At 40.9% G+C, this 23,563-nt stretch overlaps 1 protein-coding gene across 1 annotated transcript in view; it reads left to right on the forward strand.

The window, feature by feature from the left end:
- Positions 1–23,563, forward strand: part of LOC104089861 (cytochrome b5) — a 115,619-nt gene that overhangs the window by 75,159 nt on the left and 16,897 nt on the right. The window lies entirely within an intron of this gene.

Below are 23,563 nucleotides of genomic sequence, written 5' to 3' on the forward strand. Positions count from 1 at the left end.
GGGACGGGACGTCCCGCCCCGTCTCGGTCCCGTCCCGCGTCCCATCCCGTCCCGCTTAATTTTAAACGGGATGGGCCCATGTTAAACGGGACACGGGATGGGACGGGATGGCCATTTCGTCCCGTTTGTCTCGTCCCATTTCGTCCCGTCTCGTCCCGTCCCGTCTCGCCTGTCCCACCTGTCCCGTCCCATCCTGTCCCGTCCCGCCTGTCCCGCGTCCTATTTTTTATGCATTATATACAAAAAACTTATAATCCTGCTTTTAAAGGTTTTCCTAAGACCACTGTTAGAAATGATGTTTTTAAATTTCAAACCGAATATCTTCAGTATATTCGTTGTGTATTGTTTCACTTAGATTGTAAAGTGCCTATCACATTTGATATAGGTCATAGTCCTAATGATTGTGATTATTTAACTGTTACATGTCATTGGGTTGATCATCACTAGAACATACAAAAACGTATTATTGGTTATAAATTTGTTGATTCAAGATACAATGGAGCATATATTGCAACTACTGTTCTATAAATTATTTATTTTTATGGACTCATTGATAAAGTTTTAACTATCACCTTAGATAATGCTTCTGCTAAGTGCTAACACAACTACAACAACTAGCTTAATGAAATTATTGCAAAATTAATCCAACTTATGCACCGACCATTAATGAAATGATTGCAAAATTTAAAAAGTATTTTTTTCCTATTCCCCAAGTTTATTTAATTTCTACTATACTTAACCCATCTTTAAAATTAAGAGGTGCAAATAGACTTGTTCGTAAAATTTATGAGAATTTAATATTTCAACAAAATGAACAACCATCTCTCGAAGACTGTCAAGCTAACATATATTCTTATGTTAGATCAATATTTGATAAATATAAATCTATGGAAACACCAAGTGGTGAAACTAGGAAAGAAGAAGAATACAATGAGATACTTAGCACCGGGAGTTATGACGGCATGGAACTCATGGAACATCAATTAACATTGCCAATTCAAGAACAATGTCCGAGAGAAATTATAGATAAGTTACAACTTACAACGGAGTTATATATGAGCTTACAAATATTAGTATGATAATTTGTAATTGGCTACTAAGAGGCCTAGTTTAAATAGAACCCTTCCTAGAAGGTGGCTGCGTAGAGCCATAGATTAGGTGCTCTTCAAAAGAAGTATATTTGTATGTGAGATTTAAAATTTCTATTAATAAAATAAAAAGCTCTAAGCGTTGAATTATTTTTATGAATTGTCTTACACTCTTACTTAGTTATTTAGTGGCTTGAAATTATATTAAATAAACTATAACTCTATTATAAATTTATAATTACTAGAATATTTTATTACAAGTCTTTTGTTTTAATATTTTATAATTCTCTACTAAGTTTTCTAATTTCCGTTTAATTTTTAAGTTTATTAAATAACTCAAAAAACTAGTTGTTGCAAACTTTAAAAACTTAGTAATTGTCAAAAGAATAACGGTTTCCAAACTCAATGCTTAAATAATTTTTTTTTTTAAAACGACACTTAAGGCCCGCGAACCCGTCCCGTCCCATCCCGTCCCGTTTCGTCCCGTCTCGTCCCGTTTGTTAGCGGGACGGGATGGGCCTACCGTCCGTCCCGTCTCATCCCGTTCCGTCCCGTCCCGTTTGTTAGCGGGACGGGATGGGACTACCGTTTCGTCCCGTTCCGCCACCGTCCTGGCTAAATGTCGTCCCGTCCCGTCCCGTCCCGTTAATTCTGTCCCGCCCCTTCCCATCCCGTCCCGTTGGACAGCCATACGGGCTTCTCATATGCATGGGCTTCCACCCATTTAGAAAAATAGTCAGTCATAAACAATATAAATTGAGCCTTACCGGGTGCCCATGGAAGGGGGCCAACGATGTCCATTCCCCACTTTATGAACGACCATGGTGACATAACCAAATGCAGCAACTCCCCGGGTAGATGAATCATCGGAGCATGTCTTTGACATTCATCATATTTTTGTACGAACTCCTTCACGTCTTTTTCCATATCGATCCAGTAGTAGCTGACTATGGTTACTTTTTGAACCAATGATTCGGTGCCTGAATGATTTCCATAGGTGCCTTCGTGGATTTCCCTTAGAGCGTACTCGGTGTCTCCTGGTCCTACACATAACGCGAGCGGGCCATCGATTGTTCTTCTGAACAACGTTCTGTCTTCAGACAAAGTAAATCGGGTTGCCTTCGTACGCAGGGCCCTCAATTCTTTCGGATCCAAGGGCAGTTTTCTGGTCTTCAGATATTCTATATATTTGTTTCTCTAGTCCCAAGTCTGGCCCGTTGAGTTGATCTCGGCATGTCCTTCTTCCACTACTGATCTCATAAGTTGTACGACTGCCCCCGAGTTGAACTCGTCGTCATCGACCAATGATCCTAAGTTAGCAAGGGCATCAGCCTCACTATTTTGTTCTCGAGGTACGTGTTGCAAAGTCCATTCTTTGAACCGATGTAATGTTACCTGCAACTTATCCAGACACCTTTGCATTCGTTCTTCCCTAACCTCGAATGTCCCATTAACTTAGTTCACCACGAGGAGGGAGTCACACTTGGCTTCGATCACCTCTGCCCCCAAGCTTTTGGCTAGTTCGAGATCTGCAATCATGGACTCATATTCGGCCTCGTTGTTAGTCAATTTCACAGTCCTAATCAGTATTTTAAAAGGCATTTTCGGGGCGAACCCCGGGACGAGCCCTAGGGCGAGGCGCAGCAAAAATGCCCCGAGGCGATGGTGTGGGCGAAAGTCTCAAGAGGCGTATGCCCAGTAATTCGGGGCGTATGCCCGGGCATTTGAGGCACATTTTTGTAGTGAGGCATAAGCCCCAAAGACTTTTTCAAATTAAAATAAAATTTGTTGAATAAGTCCTTCGTATAATACCCAAATTCTCAAAAGTCAGCTTGTAATTACTAAAAAGTTTTAAAAATGAACTGAAATGTATCAAATTTAAAAGTCAAGACCTTTTTATTGATTAAAGCCCTAATTTAGGGTCTTCCCTGACTCTTTATCTTGTTCGCTAGTCTGCTAATATCTCCCAAAACAACGAATCTTCAATTTTTTTTATGAATACAAAGAGAACTCCATTCTCCTTCATAGAAGGAGGTTCAAATTTCAAATTGCAGGTTAGACATCCTATTTGTTCTTCAATGTAGAAAATTTTATTCTTTTCGACTCAAGTTACTTATGCATGTAAGTAGCGTATAATAAATTATTTTGAGTAGTTTTTTGTGGGGATGGAACACATCTATATATATATATATATATATATATTTCACATGTTTATAGTTTTCTTTAATTTTTATACAATGTTACCTGTTTATAAATATTTACTGTAATTATATTATTTTATAAAATATTAAAACTTAAATACCCATGGGGCTTACGCCCCGTGCCTCGGGGCTTACTCCTCGCTGAGGCATATGTAAAATGCCTCGCCTTACACCCACGCCTTTTAAAACACTGGTCCTAATAGATTGTCTAACTACATTGCATGTTGGTGGCTTCAACACGATGCCAACTCCGGACCCTTTTGCGTTCGAGGCGCCTTCCGTAAAGAGGGTCCAGATCCCCGAAGACGTCCCAGAGTTTACCAACAACTCTCTTTCAACCTCGGGTATTAGGGCTGGTGTAAAGTCGGCCACGAAGTCCTCCAATATTTGAGATTTAATGGCGGTTCGGGCTTGATACTCAATATCGTACACGCTGATCTCCACAGCTCATTTGGCCAATCGTCTCGAGAGCTCGGGTTTATGCATTATATGTCACAATGGGTAAGTAGTCACAACACATATAGGATGATATTGAAAATATGGTTTCAGCTTCCTAGAGGCGCTTAGCAAAGCGAGCGCCAATTTATCTAGGTAAGGGTACCTAGTTTCGGCCTCACCTAGAGTCCTGCTAACATAGTAAATTGGAAATTGCGTATCTTGCTCTTCCCAGACCAGAACTCCACTTACCGCTATCTCTGATACTGCCAAGTACATGTATAGTTGTTTGTCTATCTTCAGTGTGTGAAGCAGCGGTGGGCTCGATAGATATCGCTTGAGTTCCTCCAAGGCCCGTTGGCACTCCGAGGTCTATGAGAAGTTATTCTTCTTCTTCAACAGTGAGAAGAATCGGTGGCTCTTATCGGAGGACCTCGAGATGAATCGCCCCAGGGCGGCTATGCTCCCCGTTAATCTTTGCACGACCTTCACGTTGTCCATAACCGTGATATCTTCGATGGCTTTAATCTTGTCGGGGTTGTTCTCGATTCCCTGGTTGGACACCATGAATCAGAGGAATTTACCTGACCCAACTCCAAATGCACATTTCTCCGGGTTCAGCTTTATATTGTATTTCTTCAATATGATGAAGGTTTCCTGCAAATGTTTTAAATGGTCATTTGCTCGCAGGGACTTAACCAACATATCGTCAATGTAAACCTCCATTGATTTTCCTATTTGTACCTTGAACATCCGATTTACTAGGCATTGGTAAGTGGCACCGGTATTTTTTAATCCGAATGGCATCACGTAATACCAGTATGTGCCATATTTAATGATGAAGGAGGTTTTTTCCTGATCACCCGGATTTATCCGTATTTGGTTGTACCCGGAGTAGGCATCGAGAAAAATGAGAATCTCGTGGCTAGCTGTGGCATCGATCATGCGATCGATGTTGGGAAAAGGGAAGGAGTCCTTGGGACTGCCTTATTCAAATCCTTATAGTCTACACACATTCTCAATTTATTCCCTTTTTAGGGACTACCACTACGTTCGCTAACCAATCCGGGTATTTAACCTCCCGAATGGACCCTATTTTAAGGAGTATAGATACCATGTCCTTGATGAAAGCATGTTGACCTCGGATTGGGGCCTCCTCTTCTGCTTGACCGGATGGAACTTTGGGTCCAAGATTAGCTTGTAAGTGGTTATTTCGTGCGGGATCCCTGTCATATCAAGGTGGGACCAAGCGAAAGAATCTATGTTAGCTATAAGAAATTGAATGAGTTTTTTCCTGAGCTCGGGACTTAACCCCGTGCCCAGGTATACCTTCGGTCGGGTAGATGCTCAATCAATACGACCTGTTCCAGCTCCTCGACCGTCGATTTAGTGGCGTCGGAATCATAGGGGGCTATAAAAGACCTGGGAACCCCGTAATCATCATCTTCATCAGTCCTCTGTTTCTCCGGTTGGGTTGGGGCTAGTGTTGGTAATTGTTATTTAGCTTCTTTCTTTGTGATCGAACTCGGCCCCTTTGTCGTTGCAAGTGCGGATATTGGAATCGCCTCTTCGACCGCAAACATCTCCTTTGCGGCTGGATGTTCTCCCTAGATTGTTTTAATCCCAAACGGTGTTGGAAATTTTAACACTTGGTGTAGAGTCGAGGGCACTGCCCTCATGTTGTGGATCCATGGTCTCCCGAACAAAGCGTTGTACCTCATGTCTCCTTCGATCACATAAAACTTAGTTTCCTGGATGGTCCCGACAGTATTCACCGGTAATGTTATCTCTCCTTTAGTGGTTTCATATGCCATGTTGAATCCGTTTAGAACCCGAACTGCAGGCACGATTTGATCTTGCAGATCGAGCTGCTCCACGACCCTCGACCGGATGACGTTGACCGAGCTACCTGGATCAATTAACACACGCTTAACTCGAGATTTATTTATGAGTACAGATTACCAGTGCATCATTGTGGGGCTGCACGATCCCTTCCGCATCCTCGTCATTGAAAGACAAGGTTCCTTCTAGTATGTAATCTCGAGTTCATTTTTCCCTCGTGATGGATACTTTGGTGCGCTTCAACATCGGCTCTTGAGGGACATCGACCCCACCGATGATCATGTTAATGACGTGTTGAAGTTCTTCTTGTTCGGTATGTTTGTTAGAATCCCTATTCGTGAAATGATTCTTGGATCGGTCGCTCAGGAATTCTCGAAGATGCCCATTGTTGAATAGTCGGGATACTTCCTCTCTCAACTATCGGCAATCCTCCATTCTGTGATCGTGAGTGCCGTGATATTTACACATCTGGTTAGGATCCCTTTGGGTTGGATCAGGTTGTAGAGATCAAGGCCATTTAGTGTCCTTGATGCGTTCGATAGTTGATACAATGGCGGCAGCATTGACGTTAAAGTTGTATTCCGATAACCTTGGTGCTTCCTTAGGACCGATAGGCCTATCGAAACCGTTCTTGCCCATGAGTCCCCGGTTACTTTGACCTCGATCACTTCTCCTTTCACTTCTTATGGGATTTATCCCGGATCCGTTACCTCTTCGATCCCCATTGTATGATTGATAACGATCCCTGCTTGATCTCAGTTCACGATCAATGTCTCTCTTGGCTCTATCGACGGTTCTGACGGGATAAACGGATCCCGTAGGGCCCCTAAGTTGATCATCTTCGGCTCTGATTTTCGATTGATAATAGTTATGTACATCGGCCCAAGTAACAGCCGGTTATTCTATGATGTTTTGTTTCAACTGCTGTGAAGCCACCGACCTTTGAACATTGAGTCCCTGGGTGAAAGCTTGAATAACCCAATCGTCCGCAACCGGGGGTAAGTCCATTCTCTCTATTTGAAATCAGGACACAAACTCTTTGAGCATTTCATTATCCCTCTACTTTACTTTTAAGAGGTCTTACTTTCTGGTCTCTACTTTGATAGCTCCGGCATGTTCTTATGAAGGAATCTGCAAGCATAGAAAATGAGTCAATAGAGTTAGGAGGTAAGTTATGGTACCATATAATGGCTCCCTTTGGAAGGGTCTCTCTGAACTTTTTCAACAAGACAGACTCGATCTCATCATCCTCCAAGTTGTTACCTTTGATGGCACATATGTAGGAGGTTACATGCTCATTTGGGTCGTTCGTTCTGTTGTACTTAGGAATCTCGGGCATGCAGAACTTCTTTGGGATCGGCTTTCGAGCCACGCTCAGAGGAAAAGGTTTTTGCCCGAACTTCTTGGAATCCAGGCCTTTCAATATCGGCGGTGCTCCTGGGATTTAGTCGAGCCTGGAATTGTAGGTTTCTACGTTTATGTCATTAGCTTCGATTTTCTTCTCCCCTGATTCTACCCGTTTAGTCTGTTCCTCGAGCATATTTATGATCTAGGGGTTAGTCCCTGATTCTTTTACATTAGACCTCTCTGCGACCGGTTCATCCCTGCAGGTGACTTCTCGAACGGATCGGGTTCAATTCTGCTCGGTATGCGGCTTTGGTTCTGTAACTGCACTATCACCGCATGTTGAGCCTGCAACATTTTGAAAATCATCCGTAGACTGATCCCGTCTCCTCAAATGTTTTGTGTATTTTGAGCAACCGATCAGGTTCCACCACAGACGCTATTCTCGGGGTCGGTAGGCAGGTTTGTGTCGATAGCCACATGTGAATTAGCGTCAATTAGTCTGCAACCGGAATTCCGATGGGATCAATAGGCGGTACCTCATCATCGGGCGCTATGTTGTTATTTTCACCGTGATGACCAGACTCGTTGTCAATATGTAGGGGTGCTGATTGAGAGTTCAACATTTTGAGTTTTAACCTGAAATCAGAGACACTTCAAAGAACAAGTGTAAAGTAGTGTGTGTTATGGAGAGTTGTATCAAATAACCACTATTATCCTTAGCCCTACGGTGGGTACCAAACTGTTTACCCTCAAAATCGGATAATAATTGAATTTGTAAGTGGTTTTAAGGATACGTAGATTAACTTGATACAAAATGATAAATTAGATTGTAATTGAAATAAATGATGGTAAAGTAAATGCAAACCATACGAATTGGGTAATTTCAGCCTTGGAAGGTTAGCCACCCTCGAGCCGAATGTACTTCAATCGATATCAAGATTCAGAAGAATAAGAGCTTAAAGAGAATGATGATGCATTGCTTTAGAATGCGTGTTACAATGTCATTTATAAGATATCAGTCCCCCCTTTATATAGTAGGGGTGTCCTACATTAGACACAACTCTATAAAAGGTAAAAATCCTCTAATTAACTGATTGTCGATCTCTTATCGACACGTGCCGAGATCTCCGCCGTGATATTTGGTCGGTCACAAATATCACGGCCTTCTATTGGCCGAGCTTGACTATTTGACAGCGTTCTTCGAAGTTAATCGAGGCTAGGGACCGATCCTAAATTACGGCCCCGATATCCTCGAGGGCGGGCGTTATGGTACGGATTCCAAATTGATGAGATTTCTACCTCGAGCTAAGCTCCCCAGTTACCATATCTCGAGCTTGGCTTATCATGTCGGAGACCGGGGCGTACAATGAGACCGGTTCTATCCGTATACAATCATATACATTAAATTTCAATCTGACATTTGATTGAGTTAATCTCTCAGTAATCATTTTGACACTTTCCACCCATATTATTAACAATTTAAACCCCGAATTACTTTAATTTCTTTTCATTTGTTTTTGTTATATGAGCACAATAGACCCTTGTCCTATATTCGTAAGTTTATTATTAACAATTTAAACCCCAAAATCCTTGTCCTATATTCGTAAGTATGAGTAAACCCAAGTTAGTAAGTCTTCATCAAAGTTGTATGCGATGGAATGGTCGAATGATTGAAATATAAGAGTAACAATTGAAATATATTTTCGAACCGTCCAAATATTCTAACTTTGTTGAATAAATTTATCCAATATCTGTACTTGTGAATTATAACATTATATTTGATGAATCCGTGAAGATATATACAAATTAATTCAAACATCACCTACCATAAAAGGAAAAAGAAAATTGAATGGTTTGGGGCATGGAGGACGTGGGTTGGCAAGAAATATAACTTGCTCGTTATGTTACGAACAATTAGAAATTAGGAGTACTAAACTATGAGTAATATTTAGAGTCCGGAATCAAAATATGGTTCTTTAGGATTCAAAGAACCAAAATATGTGGAAAACAAACTGGCCACCATAATATGTATAGCGCGGTATTTCACCGCGCTATACTTTAACGACACGTTTGTCCGTTAAGGTGTAGCGCGGTTATTCACTGCGCTATACTTAATTATTGGCCCCACCAATAATTCTTCTGTTATTAACTGACACACCAGTATTTTAATAGGGTATAACGTGGTGAATTACCGTGCTATACGTAAAATTTGGGCTCACTAATAATTCTTTTGTACTTAGTTGACAGACCAATAATTTTACTGGGTATAGCGCGTATATTTAAGGCGCTATACATCAATTTTTTCCTTATTTAAAGAGTTTTAGGAGGATTTTGTAAAAATCCATTCAGAATCTTTCAAGTCTTCCGAAATATTTGTTCGTTAAGTTATTTTGCATTTTGTCTTAATGTATGAAAAGCGAAGAATTAGAGTTTTATTATATTGGGGGGGGAGGGGAGGTTGTGGTGGAGAATAACTCACTACACTATAGTTGTTCCCCATAGTGTCATGTTAAGTTGCGACTTACAATGGAGTACGATACATTGATATCATTGTTATGTAAAAAAATAAGTGTGAGCAAACGTTCGGTGAATATTAAAGTAACCGAAAGATATCTGTATTCTGTTACTCCGCAAGGGGTTGCTTGTTATGCTGAGTTTAACATCGAAGACGATGAAACTCTGAGAGATTTTTTGAGGACTCCAGATGAATATCGGGAATATCTTGTGATACAAATATTAAAAATGTACGTCAAGTAGGGATATCCCTCAATCATCGGGTGGTTATTTTGGAGTAGTTTTAGCCGAACAGGTTCCGGGTGAAAGAGTTTGGCCTGATCTAAACTTATCTGCACGGGCGAATGAGGAGCGAGGAAATAATTTCTCCCCTAGTTTACATAATCCACAAGCCGAGTGGTAAACTTCAATTTTTCTTTGTGTTATGATGTTTATTTTTATGTAATGAATTTGTATTAACACTCATATATTTCACAGGGGGTACCAACCAGATATGAATTTTACAAGTTATGAACCAACTCCTAGTTAGAATATGCCTAGTTTTGGTGTGTATCCGGGAGTCATCATCAACATGATAATGTCCATTATGGGATATCAACACATTATGATTTGTAAGTGAAGTGATAAAGCTAAATGTAAAGTTTGGATCAATTTGAGAAACTCATTATTTTATTGGTTGTGCAGTCAAAACGAGCAACTTGAAGGTCCTGTCCTTACTCAATTTCCCGAAGATGACATACTTAATCGGGATCTGGTAGATGTACAGAGTCAGAAAGATAATAGTGATTATGACAACAATGCTGATAAGTCTAGAGATGACACACCCTTCCCTGATGAGGGTGATGATGAGGAGGAAGAGAATGCTGAACCTGATTTCACGAGGGAGCATGCTCTACCTCCCGTTAGACCAAGAGTGTACGAGTCCCATGTGCCGTTTCATTCAAGGGAGATTCCCTACCTTGATCATTTGCAAAGTATGCCAGATGTGGATGCCCTCACAAGGGATCTTGATGAAATTCGGACAGCAATGTGGGATGAATCTAGAGCAACGGTGCTGTCAAAGGGCATGTTTTTTGCTGATAAAGCGCGCCTAAGCAGGGCGATGCGAATGTACAGCAAAAAATAGTGTCGTGAGATCGTGGTTCATGAGTCATCTCCGGATGTATACAAGGTTATTTGTCGTAGATGGTTTACGGGTTATAATTGGATGCTGCGTGCGAGGAAGCTGAAAATAAATATGTGGGTTGTGAGTAAATACATTGGCACCCACAATTGTGAAATGGGCACATTGAGTGGGAATCATTTTAACTTGAATGTTGACTTGATTTCTCTAGTCTTGATTCCACACATTAAAGAGTCCATAAGGTACAAAATCAAAGATCATATAACATCTGTCCACCAGGTATATGGGTGTACCATTACCAAAAGAAAGGCATTTCTCGGGCGCAAACGTATGTTTGAAATTATTTATGTTAACTGGGATAAGTCCTTTGCATCTCTATCTAGGTTCGTGGCCGCATTGCAACACTTTAACCCCGATACTGTTGTTGAATGGAAGCTTGGGCGAAGTCCGGGAATAGCAGAACACATATTCAGATATGTGTTTTGGGCATTTAAACCAGCCATTGATGGTTTTGTGCATTGTCGGCCAGTAATATCCATAGACTTCACTCATGTCTATGGAAAATATGATATTAAGTTGTTGATCTCCGTTGTAGTAGATGCTAATGGAAGTATATTTCCCCTAGCATTTGCTATTTGTGCCAATGAAATCCAAGAGATGTGGATATTATTTTTGAACCACTTGAAGGAGCACGTTGTCAGAAAGTGTTCAGGTATTTGTCTAATATCTGATCGTTATGGCAGTATTTTAAGTTCTATATAGAATTTGCGTGCATGGAAGTAATCATATGCCTACCACAGTTACTGCGTGAGGCATCTGAAGGCCAACTTTCAGAGGGCTTATTCGAACAAGAACTTGCATGATTTAATGCGGATGGCTGCAACAGATCACCAAGAGTGTAAATCCAGGAGGTGAATGGAATTGATCAAGCAGGAAGACCAAGAAGCCTATACTTGGCTGATGCGACATGAGCTTGACAAGTGGACTTTGCATGCGGATGGTGGCAGAAGATGGGAAATTCTGACTACAAATGTGTCAGAGTCTTTCAATGGGTTATTGAGGTCTGCACGTGGATTGTCTATCACTGCCATGGTGCAGATGTCATTCAAGCAGATGGTAGAGAAGTTTGTTGAAAGGTCTAGAGGTGCATCCTCATTGATGGAAAAGCGTGTTGAATTCATGCCAATACCAATGAAAAGATTTGAGAAATACAGGAAGCGAGCACAATGTCATTCATTTTTGCAGTATTGCAACGAGCGAAATATTTTTGAAGTTCGCACCGCTATCCATCATAACCGGGGGAATAATACACACACCGTCAATGAAACTAGAAGGTTATGCTCCTGTGGGAAATGGTCCATATATCACATGCCGTGCTTACATGAAGTGCTTTCAACATACAGGTTTCGCGGCAACGAGGTACGTTGATAAAGAATATAGTGTTGCTGTATACTTAAACACCTATAGTGGACAGTTGCAGCCAGTGGGTGTTGAGCATTATTGGTTGCCGGAACCATTTAAAATGGTGTGTAATAAGGAGTATGTGCGTAAATGACAAGTGCAGAAAAGAACGTGTATACGAAACTAAATGGATGTTGGTGATACCGTTTATGCGCGTAAATGTGGCATATGTTCCCAAACAGGATACGACCGCCGTAAATGTCCTTCGGCTGGTTTGGGTAGCGGTGGTAATTCAGCTCCCAGTGGAAGTTCATCTAATGTGCCTAATTATCAAGGATACACGTAGTGTTTTGTTGCAGTAATTTGTTGTAATAAATGTATGTAAATGTTCAGCTTGCAAAATGTATGAAATAAAATTATTATTCCAATGGGGTTAAATCTAATTGATATTTAACATTAATACTTCAGTACAACAATTTAACACACACCCCAAGAAAAAAAAAATAATAGTTATTCACCATTATCATCGCTGTTTGGCACGATTTCAATGTCACTATCTTCATCTTCTTTGTCAACATCGTGTACGCACCCTTTGGGACCGAGGGCATCGTAATCTAGGCCCCAATTGACACACACTTCTCGTATTTCATTGCTATCATCAATAAGACCACTTGCTTGATTTCTACAATAATATGGGATTCCAACGTCCAACGTCTGTGGTAGAAACTTAGGTAGTCCCTCCCACTCGACAATGGTTGGGAAAACAGGATAATCATTGTCTCTATGCAGTTTTTAATTTTCGAATAAATCCCAATACTGATCCTCTGTTCCTCCCAGGTAGTTAAGATCATCCATTGCATAATGAACAACTAGTGCCTTTTCCATCTCTAGAATCTCCTTCATCAAATGCCGAATCACTTCTGGTTCATCTTTGTGTGTGTTTGTTAGGAAGGTTGCAGACAGATCTTGTGGCACAATAAGCCCATGCCAGCGATATAGTACTTCATAATCACATCGTTTTGAATAAAGGGGAACCCATTATAGCTTTTCGCCCCAAATTCGCATACCTTCAGGCTTTGTAGAATGCGCTTCGCCCTCAATAATGTGCCCTGCAACTTTGAGATCAGTGTGTATATTAATAGGCTTATTTTCCAAGGGACGCAGAACACCATACCACTTGTCATCAACCAAGTCAGTATAGCAACCTAACATATTTTTTTCAAGGTAGGGATCAATAGTGTTAAGACGTGTTCCATGGCAATCTGTTGAACTATCTTCACCCTTCTGCCTCTTTTTGAACCACTTATTAAATGTTAGTGGCATTTTTTAAATGGATGTTGTAATGTTTCTTCAAATGGTCTTTGAATACAGATGACTTGATTCGGTTTAAGAAGCTGTCTTATAACCCAAATAATCATTATCATACAAAGCATAACACGCCACCAATATGCGTTATGTGTATTGTCTTGTCGACCTGAAAAAGTTATATTGTACCATAAAGAATCATTATCAATATCACATGAAACATAGCATGCCACCAATATGCGTTATGTGTATTTTCTTGTCGACCTGAAAAAGCTTCCGTTCTGGAAAAGTTGTATTGTACCCTAAAGAATCATTATCACGCGAAACATAGCGCGCCACCAATATGCGTTATGTGTATTGTCTTGTCGACCTTAAAAAGCTGCCGTTCTGGAATAGCTGTATTGTACCCTAAAGAATCATTATCACGCGAAACATAGCGCGCCACCAATATGCATTATGTGTATTGCCTTGTCGACCTGAAAAAGCTGCCGTTCTGGAAAAGCTGTATTGTACCCTAAAGAATCATTATCACGCGAAACATAGCGCGCCACCAATATGTTTTATGTGTTTTATCTTGCCTATAAAAGCCTAGCGCATTTTAGTTATTATTTGCGCTTAACCAAAACAAATAGAAAAACTTTCCATAAAATTTTTATTTTTCTTGCATTAAGAAATGTGTGGACGCAATGACGTACCAAGGTGTTATTGTGGCAAACGTGCAATTTTGAAGCCATGTTGGTCAAATAGTAATGTGGGGCTCAGACGCTGGATCTGTCAATAACTTGTAAGCTATTGTTTTGGAAAAAATGTTTGTTAATATTTTTTATATAACATGTTAATAATAGTGTTGTGTTATAATCCACATTGGTAGGACGAAAATCAATGTAGATTTGAAGAATGGTATGATGAACCCATTAACCAGGAATACTACAAATCATGTTTGCAGTATGTTTGGAATATGACCGGTGAATAAGAACTCCAGATCTTCAAACTACAACAATAACTTGCGGCAGTGAAGGAGAAACTAAAAGATGCAGAAGACGATAAAAATAGGTTGGGAGAGAAATTTAAGTGGTTGAAACACAGAATAATGGATGATAGTGACTAAACAAACATATGGATGTGTTGAGTGTAGTATTTTATCTTTATATTTTACGTGTCATGTATTTTCATTAATTGTACCGAATTAAAATTATGTTAAGTTATCATTTATGTTTTTGTGTTGTAGTATTTAACTAATAAATAACCCGAGAAATAAAAACACATGCGCAAATAATGTAAAATATAAATAATGTTGCTATTATATATTGAATGTCATATGTACAGATAATAAAAAAATGTCAATGTGTCCCACAACCTGTATGCTTTAAAGCATTGGCTGGCCTGAGGCGCATCCCATACCGCCTCATCACGTCACCTCTTTATCTGAGGATGCACTGCAGCATGATCGTCGGTAAGGCTGGCAGGCTCGGTAGAAGGGGTCGTCGGTCCAGCAGTAACCTATAAAATAATAAGATATTTTAGTATATGAAATATATATTACTAATGTACGTGTTAGCTAAATTTTTTTTAATGGTCTTACCATCATCTCCCAGGGCTCTTGAATATAATCATCCATCTCAGGCATGTTAGTATCGCACAAAGTGACCTCCGTGACGGGCGAGGATGATGCCTTTAAAAAAAATAAAAAACGCTTTAGGTATGGATGACTAATCAATGAAATAAAAACAAATATAAATAATAGTAATACAAACAAACCTGAGCCTGTGAAAGATCCTCAGCATCCCTCGGTGATGACCCATAACTTAGTCGGCACCCACCATTCACATCTCGTGTCGGACGATCATCAGCAATCGTCGATGGCCCTGGGGGACCAGGAAAATACTGATCCCACTCCTGTCGCGTAATGGACGTGCCCGCAATCAACAATGGAGCTGACGGGGTCACCTGCGAAGTCTCTGGCGTTAGCTGAAGGCTGAATGGCGGCATATCATGAGGAGCATAGTCTGGCTCAGGGTGGTCACCCGGCTTATCAACTCTAAAATCCTCAACATGTAGCTCAACGTCCCCTTGCTGGGGACCATGTCCTCGCCGACCCCCACGACCTCGTGGGACACCTCTTCCTCTCTGGGCACGCCTGCCATGTCGACCACGTTCAGGCTCCACTGCTGGCCCACAATGGTACTGCTGTGGTGGCAGATAATCAACCTCGTGTCCTAAGCGCTCGTCATCTCGGGCTCGCCTCAATGTCCGGGAAGCTAGATTTGTAACATAGCGACCATACTCGTGTAAAGCTGCCGCTCCCTCGCCGGTATGCTGTTGTATCTGCAGCCCCAACTGGTAGAACAGATGTAAGCCAATAGCATGCACAACATGTAAAATATTAATTACGGAAGGCTAGGTTAACATTATAAGTAAGTATAATGGATAACATACCAGTGCCTCATGCCTCCCGGCGTATGGAATGTACCGACCACAAACGCGATGAACGGGATTCCTAACGAAAAGTTGGGTAACGCTGCGGTACCAGCCCATATACTCATGCTCACCATCCGTACGCTCAGGTGGAGGGGTGGCGGAATCAGGTCATGCCGACGGTCCCACATCTCAATCTGCGCCTCTAGCCAGGCCACGTATGTCTGGTCAACCCTGGAACGATCATCCCACTGGTAATGTGTCCTAAGCCAAGCGGGCAGAATAGTTACAAGCTGCGGTCGATCAAACTGGCGAAGGAATCGCTCAGTAAGATGATACTCGACTATATCGAGACACATCAATGGGACGGAAGAGCTCCACATAAGTCGGTCGCTCAAGCAATATTCGGGCAAACCAACTATTAGCTCGTCATTGTATGGCCTCCATATGAACTATTAAGTAAAAACATGAATCGTGAGTAAACGCAACACATATAAAGCCAGGTCAAGTAAACTTAAGTATATATGTACCTGCGCGCCCTCCAGCAAATCCAACAAATCCCTGCAATATAGGAGATTATGTCGAGCCTCGACCTCACGTCCGTAGCCTCGCCTATCAACCCACCTCCTAGCTAAAGGGAGAAACGGTGGAGGTGGTGCATCTGGAGCGATGGGTGGTAGAGATGGCTGCAACTGCAGAAACCGCTCCCAGGCCCAAACATAATATACAATGTAGAGGTAAAATTTAAGGTATATTTTTACTATGTATGTTATAATCATGAAAATAATTGACTATGTTTTCACCTGCAGCAGCGGCAAAAATCCGGCAACGTCTCGGTGGGTGCCCATGCTCGCCCGACACATTTGCTTATACAAGTAACCTAGAACATCTGCACCCCAGCTGTAACCAGGTAAATCATCTAGCCGCTCAAGATGATGAAGAAATATCAAGCTCACTAGGTTTCCCGAAATGTTCGGGAACAATACCCCACCAAACATAAGCATCATCAACAATCTCGTGTACCGGTCGATATGAAGATCCGGTGTATCATCTGTAATGTTTGTATCCATCGCCTCCAGATGCAGTCGGATGGGCGTCAACTGCAAACGACTGGCCCCTCTAAATGTAGCCTCCTCTGTTGGCTGGAAACCGGTGAGCCGCTGCAACATCTCCAGGTACTGCAATCCCATATATTCTCTGAGAGCATGCGGGTAAGCTACAGGATGTCCATCAACCGGCAACCCATATAGAACCTCCAAGTTCTGAAGCGTGATAGTATCCTCGCCAATTGGTAAATGAAAGGTGTGCGTCTCCGGTCGCCACCGCTCTATCAAAGCCATGATCAACGACCAGTCCAACTACAACCGGCCTATCTCTATGATCCTATAGAAACCCATATCCTGAAGGCGTCTGACTATACGGGGATGAAGTGGGTGGTCCCTAAGAAAGTCCCACATATCATCTACCCGTCTAGCGCGGAATTTCTGGGACAAACACTGCCCCTCCCATATGTACGAAGACATATGCTCGGCCTGTAGCAACAGTAGCTCTAGCGATGCAGGTCTGGGATGCACAAGCGGAACCTCCATGACGACTACTATAAATTGAACAATATTAATTAAAGTATTTTTCTTTTTCATTGCTTAACATCTTTAAATATATTGCAATATCTTTAATATTAAAATTTATTCGATACTTTTACTATATTGTTAATTAGGTTGATACATTCGATATTTTTATATGTTACTTTAATATTTTATATGTTAGTTTACTATTTTATATGTTTGTTTATTATTTAATATGTTTGTTTCTTATTTTATGTGTTAGTTTATTATTTTATATGTTAGTTTATTATTTTATATGTTAATTTCTTATTTTATATGCTAGTTTATTATTTTATATATTTGTTTCTTATTTTATATGTTAGTTTATTATTGTATATGCTACTTTATTATTTTATATGTTAGTTTATTATTTTATACTTAGTTTGACAAATATTGTTGTTTTCTAATGTTATTTTCTTACGTTTGTTGACTAGAATTCGAGAGAGTTTGTGTGTGTTTGAACTATCAACTTTTTTCAGATATTTTTGGATTTAACAGATAATTAAATGATTAATTTCAATAGCTACAAAGATACTACGCTAAAGGGCACTATATTTTACTACGCTAAAAGGGCACTACATTACAAATACGAGCACTACATTAAAATTACAGGCACAAGATACCACTACAGGGAACTAAAGTCACATATTCATATATGTACAACAATAACATCTAAATAAGATTAATTATTCCTAAAATAATAATTTATCTATTTTACTAATCTTTTAGCAAATAACTAATCTAAACCGGATAAAAACAACAAATTAATTTAATCACAAAACAATCATGAAAAAACATATACCAAAGTAAAAATTAACTAATTAACATTTTTAACAACTAATAACAATTTCTCTATTTTACTAATTTTTTATCACAATAATAATATAATCCATATAAAAAATAATAAATTAATTAATCGCAAAATAATCACAAAATAACATATAACACAGTAAAAATAACTAACATGCATTTTTTATACATGAGTTTTAACAAACAATAAGTCGGAATACCTCGATTTAACTTTTTGAAAAGTTGAAGATTTGATGATATGGCGGCGTAATAAGCAACCCACTACGAGATAACACCTTATATACGATGTGAGACCGAGAATCTACATTTTTTGTTGGACCGGTGGGCTCCACCCGAGTTTTTTTCCGTTAAAAAGTAGGGGGAGGGGGGGCTTCTGTTTTTGGGGAAGAAGATGGTATTTATGTAGGTATAATGATAAGTAGGGATTTTAACTTGTTATTTGCTCTCTTTTACTTGTATTTAGGGCAAAAATATGCGTGAAGGTATTCCTGAAAACTAATCTAATATGCTTGCTTGCAGTGATTGTTCAAAATGAGCCAAAGGAGTCATAATCAACTCATAAAGGAGTCAAAACTTGAACAAAAACCAAGACTGGGCCAAAATATGTGAAACGCGGACCGCACAAATATTGTGCGGTCGCGAAAGCTACAACGCGGTAGCGAGCACTATTTCGAGGTCCAAGTAAGGAAGATTCAGAGAGATGGAATTTTGGGCTAAAACATGAACGCGGACCGCGTCAAAAAGGTGCGGCCGCGAAAGTCCCTGCACTGCCGCGATTGGAATTACGCGGACCGTGGTTGATGAAGTTTAGAGAGCTTACATTTTAAGCAAAAACAAGAAGTGCGGTCCGCGTCAAGATTATGCGGCCGCGGAAGTCTCCTACGCGACCGCGATGGAAATTACGCAGTCCGCGAAACCCAGATCCAGAAGTGAAGAACGCGGACCGCGATCAGAATTATGCGACCGCTAAAGCAGGAGTGCGTCCGCGGTCAGAATTACGCGGCTGCCTAACGTCTGCAGGGGTATTTTTGTTCGAAAATTTCAACTTAGTATAAATAGAATTTTTTGTCATTTTTAGGTCATGTTGTGTATTTGCTAAGCACGTGAGACGGCTGGAACTTCCCTTTTGGGCAATTTTGTATTAGATTCACCTTATAACATTAGATTTTCATCTTTTAATCTAGTATTATGAATTTTATCTTATTTTCATCTTTGATTTCTGCTATTGCTATGAGTAGTTAGACCCATAGCTAGGGTTGTGACCCAACCCTAGTGTGAGTATTTAATGGGTACTGAATTTTAGTGCTTGAATGTTTATGTGTTAGTGATATTTAGCCCAGTTCTTGCTAGAATTATAGAATTAGTGGTTGCAAATACTGATTCATGCCTTTATGACTTGGTCTCTTCTTGAGAAAGAGGGATTAAGTCTAGGAAAACTAGGATAACAAGGAATTGGGGTGAACTCAAGAAATTGATAGCCCCAATTAAAGGGTTAAACCTAGAGATAGTAATACCCAACTTAAGCTAATATCACATGACTTGCATGATTACCCATTTGGACTTGAGAAAGCCAAATTGGGTAAAATCACTCAAACTATCGAGAGATATAGAGTGAGTACTTGGGTGTGATAGCTATATTACAACCCCAAATTAATCAAGCTTGCCCTAGATTCTTGCAACTCGTTAGATGTCCACCTAGGCGGAAGTCACTACCCTAATCCTTTTAAACGCTTGAAAACCAACATAAAGAATATTGTACTTAGCTTTAATCATTGCATACAATAAAATAGAATTAGAAGTAGAATCAAAACCAAAATGTGTGGAAGCGTAATTAGGAACAAAACACGTATCTAGACTTAGATATAAACTCAATTCCAAATCAATTAACTCCGTGTGGATTCGATCCCGACCTTCTTGGGTAAAACTGCATCGACCATCCTCGCTACTCAATAGTAGTGCAGGCTTGGACCCGATCAATTTTTGGTGCCGTTGCCGGGGAGTTAGACTGTCTTAGCTATATATCTAAGTATTTGTGTGTTTTGTTTTTCTTTCCTTCCGTTTTTCTAACTTTTGTGTGTCAATTGCTTTTAGATACCAAATGTCTCTTAACGAGGTCCTCGGACATATTCCTCAGGTGGAGGAGGTAGATGAAAATAAAGTGGGTGAGGTTCATCTTGAACCTCAAGTACAAAGAAGAGGCCGCCCGCCTCATGACAACGTTCCAAACCCTCCCCCACCTACTCCAAGTGCAGCACACCGGGTGTTGCCCAATGAAGGCTACGCAAGTGCAATAGTCCCGCCCTAGATTCGGGCGGGCAATTTTCAAATAACCAATGTCATGCTTACTCTATTAGAACAAAGGGGTTTCTTCACCGGAGCTCCACATCAGAACGCATATAAGCATCTCAAAGGTTTTGTAGACATATGCTGGGGGAGCAAGCAGACGAATGTATCTGAGGACGCTTTGAGGTTAAGGTTTTTCCCTTTCTCACTTAGAGGGAAGGCTTTAGATTGGATTGAGAGGTAACCCAACCATTCCATCTCCACTTGAGATGAGTTGGCCGAGAAGTTCATAGCAAAGTTCTTTTCTCCGGGACATATGGCAACATTGAGAGATGAAATCCTTGCTTTTAAACAAGAGCCAAATGAACCGCTACATGAGTTTTGGGAACGGTACCGGACAATGGTCAAAGAATGACCCAACAACGATATGACTGAAGCAATGATCCATCAAACCTTTTATAGGGGTATCAACATAATTAACCAGTGTGTGGTGAATCAGCTCGTAGGGGGTAACTTCATGAACACGCATATTCAGAAGCATGTGAAATATTAGATGAGATGGCGGACACCTCTTCATCTTGGCAAAGTCGGGCCAACGTTCCTTAGGGTGACCCTAATGTTATCCACCTTCACAAGGAACTCCATGATCACGGACAAGCCATAGCAGAGTTGACAACTACCATGAATCAGTTAGCCAAGGCACAACTTCAGCAGGTTCAGGGGCCAAAGCAAGTAATTGCCATGGAAGGAGTGAATGTAATGGTTAACAAGAGGAGACAAAGAGGTCAAGAAGTTCAACACAATCAGGATCAATTTGAGCAAAATGGTAGTGGGTACAACCAAGATGACTTTTATAACGATCAAAGTGAAGAGGTTCAATATGTGAACAATTACCAAGGTCAACAAAGCAATGCTCCAAATCAACAACAGTGGAGATCAAAGGGAAACAATCAAAATTGGGGCAACCAAGGCCAAGGGAATTGGAATAGTGGCAACAACAACAATTCGAACAATTGGGGGAACAACAATCAAAATTGGAAGAATCAAGGAAATAACCAAGGCAATTAAGGTGGCAACAATAATAGTAATTGGGGAGGCAATGGAAACCAAGGGGGTTGGAACAACAATAATCAAGGGAACCGGGGGTCGGGCTCTCAAAGGCCCCCGATGTATCAACAACCCGCCTCCATATCCGTCACAAGGGCAAAGTTCTTCCAACAACGAGATGAGACGAATAGAAAGTATGTTCAAGCAAATGATGGAAAGAAACGCCGACTCCGATGCCCAAATAGCCTCCCACAACAATTCTATCCGCAACTTGGAAGTCTAAATGGGTCAAATTTCTCAAGCCTTGAATATTCGCCCTAAGGGGGCACTACCAAGTGATACAGTAGTAAACCCGAAGGGTGGAAATAGTACGGGCCATGCTATGGAGGTGACTACAAGAAGTGGTAGAGGTGGAGTTGCTAGTACCTCCAATCAAAGAAAGATCGTGAATGATGATGTGGTTGTGCAAGAAGAGGATGAGCCAAGAAATGATGAGTATGTGAACGATGAAGTGAGGATAGACATTGATGAAAACGTGGAGGAGACACAAGATGATGTGAACCCGTCTAGGGAACACGTGATAGACATACTGGATCCGGTAGTGCCCAAAGCCAAGGCTCCTTTTCCAAGGCCTCCTCCACCATATCCTCAAAGGCTTGCCAAGCAAAACAACGAGAACCAATTCAAGAAATTCATTGATATGATAAAAAGTTTGTCCATAAATGTGCCTTTGGTTGAAGCTCTAGAACAAATGCCGGGATATGCCAAGTTCATGAAGGATTTGGTAACAAAGAAGAGGTCAATGAACTGTGAGACGATAAAATGACACATCAAGTGAGTGCCATTGTGCATTTCATGGCTCCAAAGCTAGAAGATCCGGGTGCCTTTACAATTCCATGCACTATTGGTAGTGCCGATTTTGCCAAAGCCTTGTGTGATTTGGGAGCGAGCATTAATTTGATGCCATATTCTGTCGTCAAGATATTGGGAATTAGGAAACCAAGACCTACTTACATGAGGTTGCAAATGGCGGACCGAACAATGAAGAGGCCATTGGGGATAATTGATGATGTGCTAGTTTGGGTCGACAAATTTATACTTCCTGCAGATTTTGTGATACTCGACTGTGAGGTTGACTATGAGGTGCCAATCATATTGGAGAGACCTTTCCTAGCTACGGGGAAAGCCTTAGTTTATGTGGAAGCAGGGGAGCTCACCTTCCGGGTGGGCGATGAAAAAGTTATTTTCCACGTGTGTAAGTTAATGAGGCAACCTAATAGCAACGAAGTATGTTCGTTTGTGGATCTTGTGATTGAGGTGATTGTTGATGACACAAGTGCTATGATGAATGTGGAAGACCCTTTGGAAGCTGTGTTGCTAAATCATGATGAGGATGAGAAGGAAGGCTTGGTAGAATATGCAAATGCTTTGCAAGGAATGGGATCCTACACATATGGACCCCGAAAACTTTCCTTGGACCTTGAGAACCGGAAGACTCCACCAACAAAGCCCTCAATCGAGGATCCACCCACATTGGAGTTGAAGCCCTTACCTTCACACCTCAGGTATGAGTTCTTAGGCCCTTGTTCCACATTACCTGTTATTCTTTTTTCGTGCTTCACTAACGTGCAGGTAGATTCCACCCTTGCGGTGCTTCAAAGAAGGAAGAAGGCAATAGGTTGGACATTGGCGGATATTCGGGGTATAAGCCCCGCCTTTTGCATGCATAAAATCATATTGGAGGAAGATGCCAAACCCTCCGTGGAACATCAAAGGAGGTTGAACGAGGCCATGCAAGAGGTAGTCAAGAAAGAGATCATCAAGTGGCTAGATGAAGGGGCTGTGTACCCCATTTCTGATAGTTCATGGACTTCGCCGGTACAATATGTCCCAAAGAAGGGGGGAACGACTGTGATCACAAATGATAGAAATAAATTGATCCCCACAAGAACTGTCATCGGTTGGAGGGTATGCATGGATTATAGGAAGCTGAACAAAGTGACCCGGAAAGACCATTTTCCATTGCCATTTTTTGACCAAATATTGGATAGACTTGCCGGACATGCTTATTATTGCTTTTTGGATGGGTATTCCGGATATAACAAGATTCTCATTGCACCTGAAGACCAAGAAAAACCACCTTCACTT

Source organism: Nicotiana tomentosiformis, chromosome 3, assembly GCF_000390325.3.
Source record: "Nicotiana tomentosiformis chromosome 3, ASM39032v3, whole genome shotgun sequence".
Lineage (NCBI taxonomy): Eukaryota > Viridiplantae > Streptophyta > Magnoliopsida > Solanales > Solanaceae > Nicotiana > Nicotiana tomentosiformis.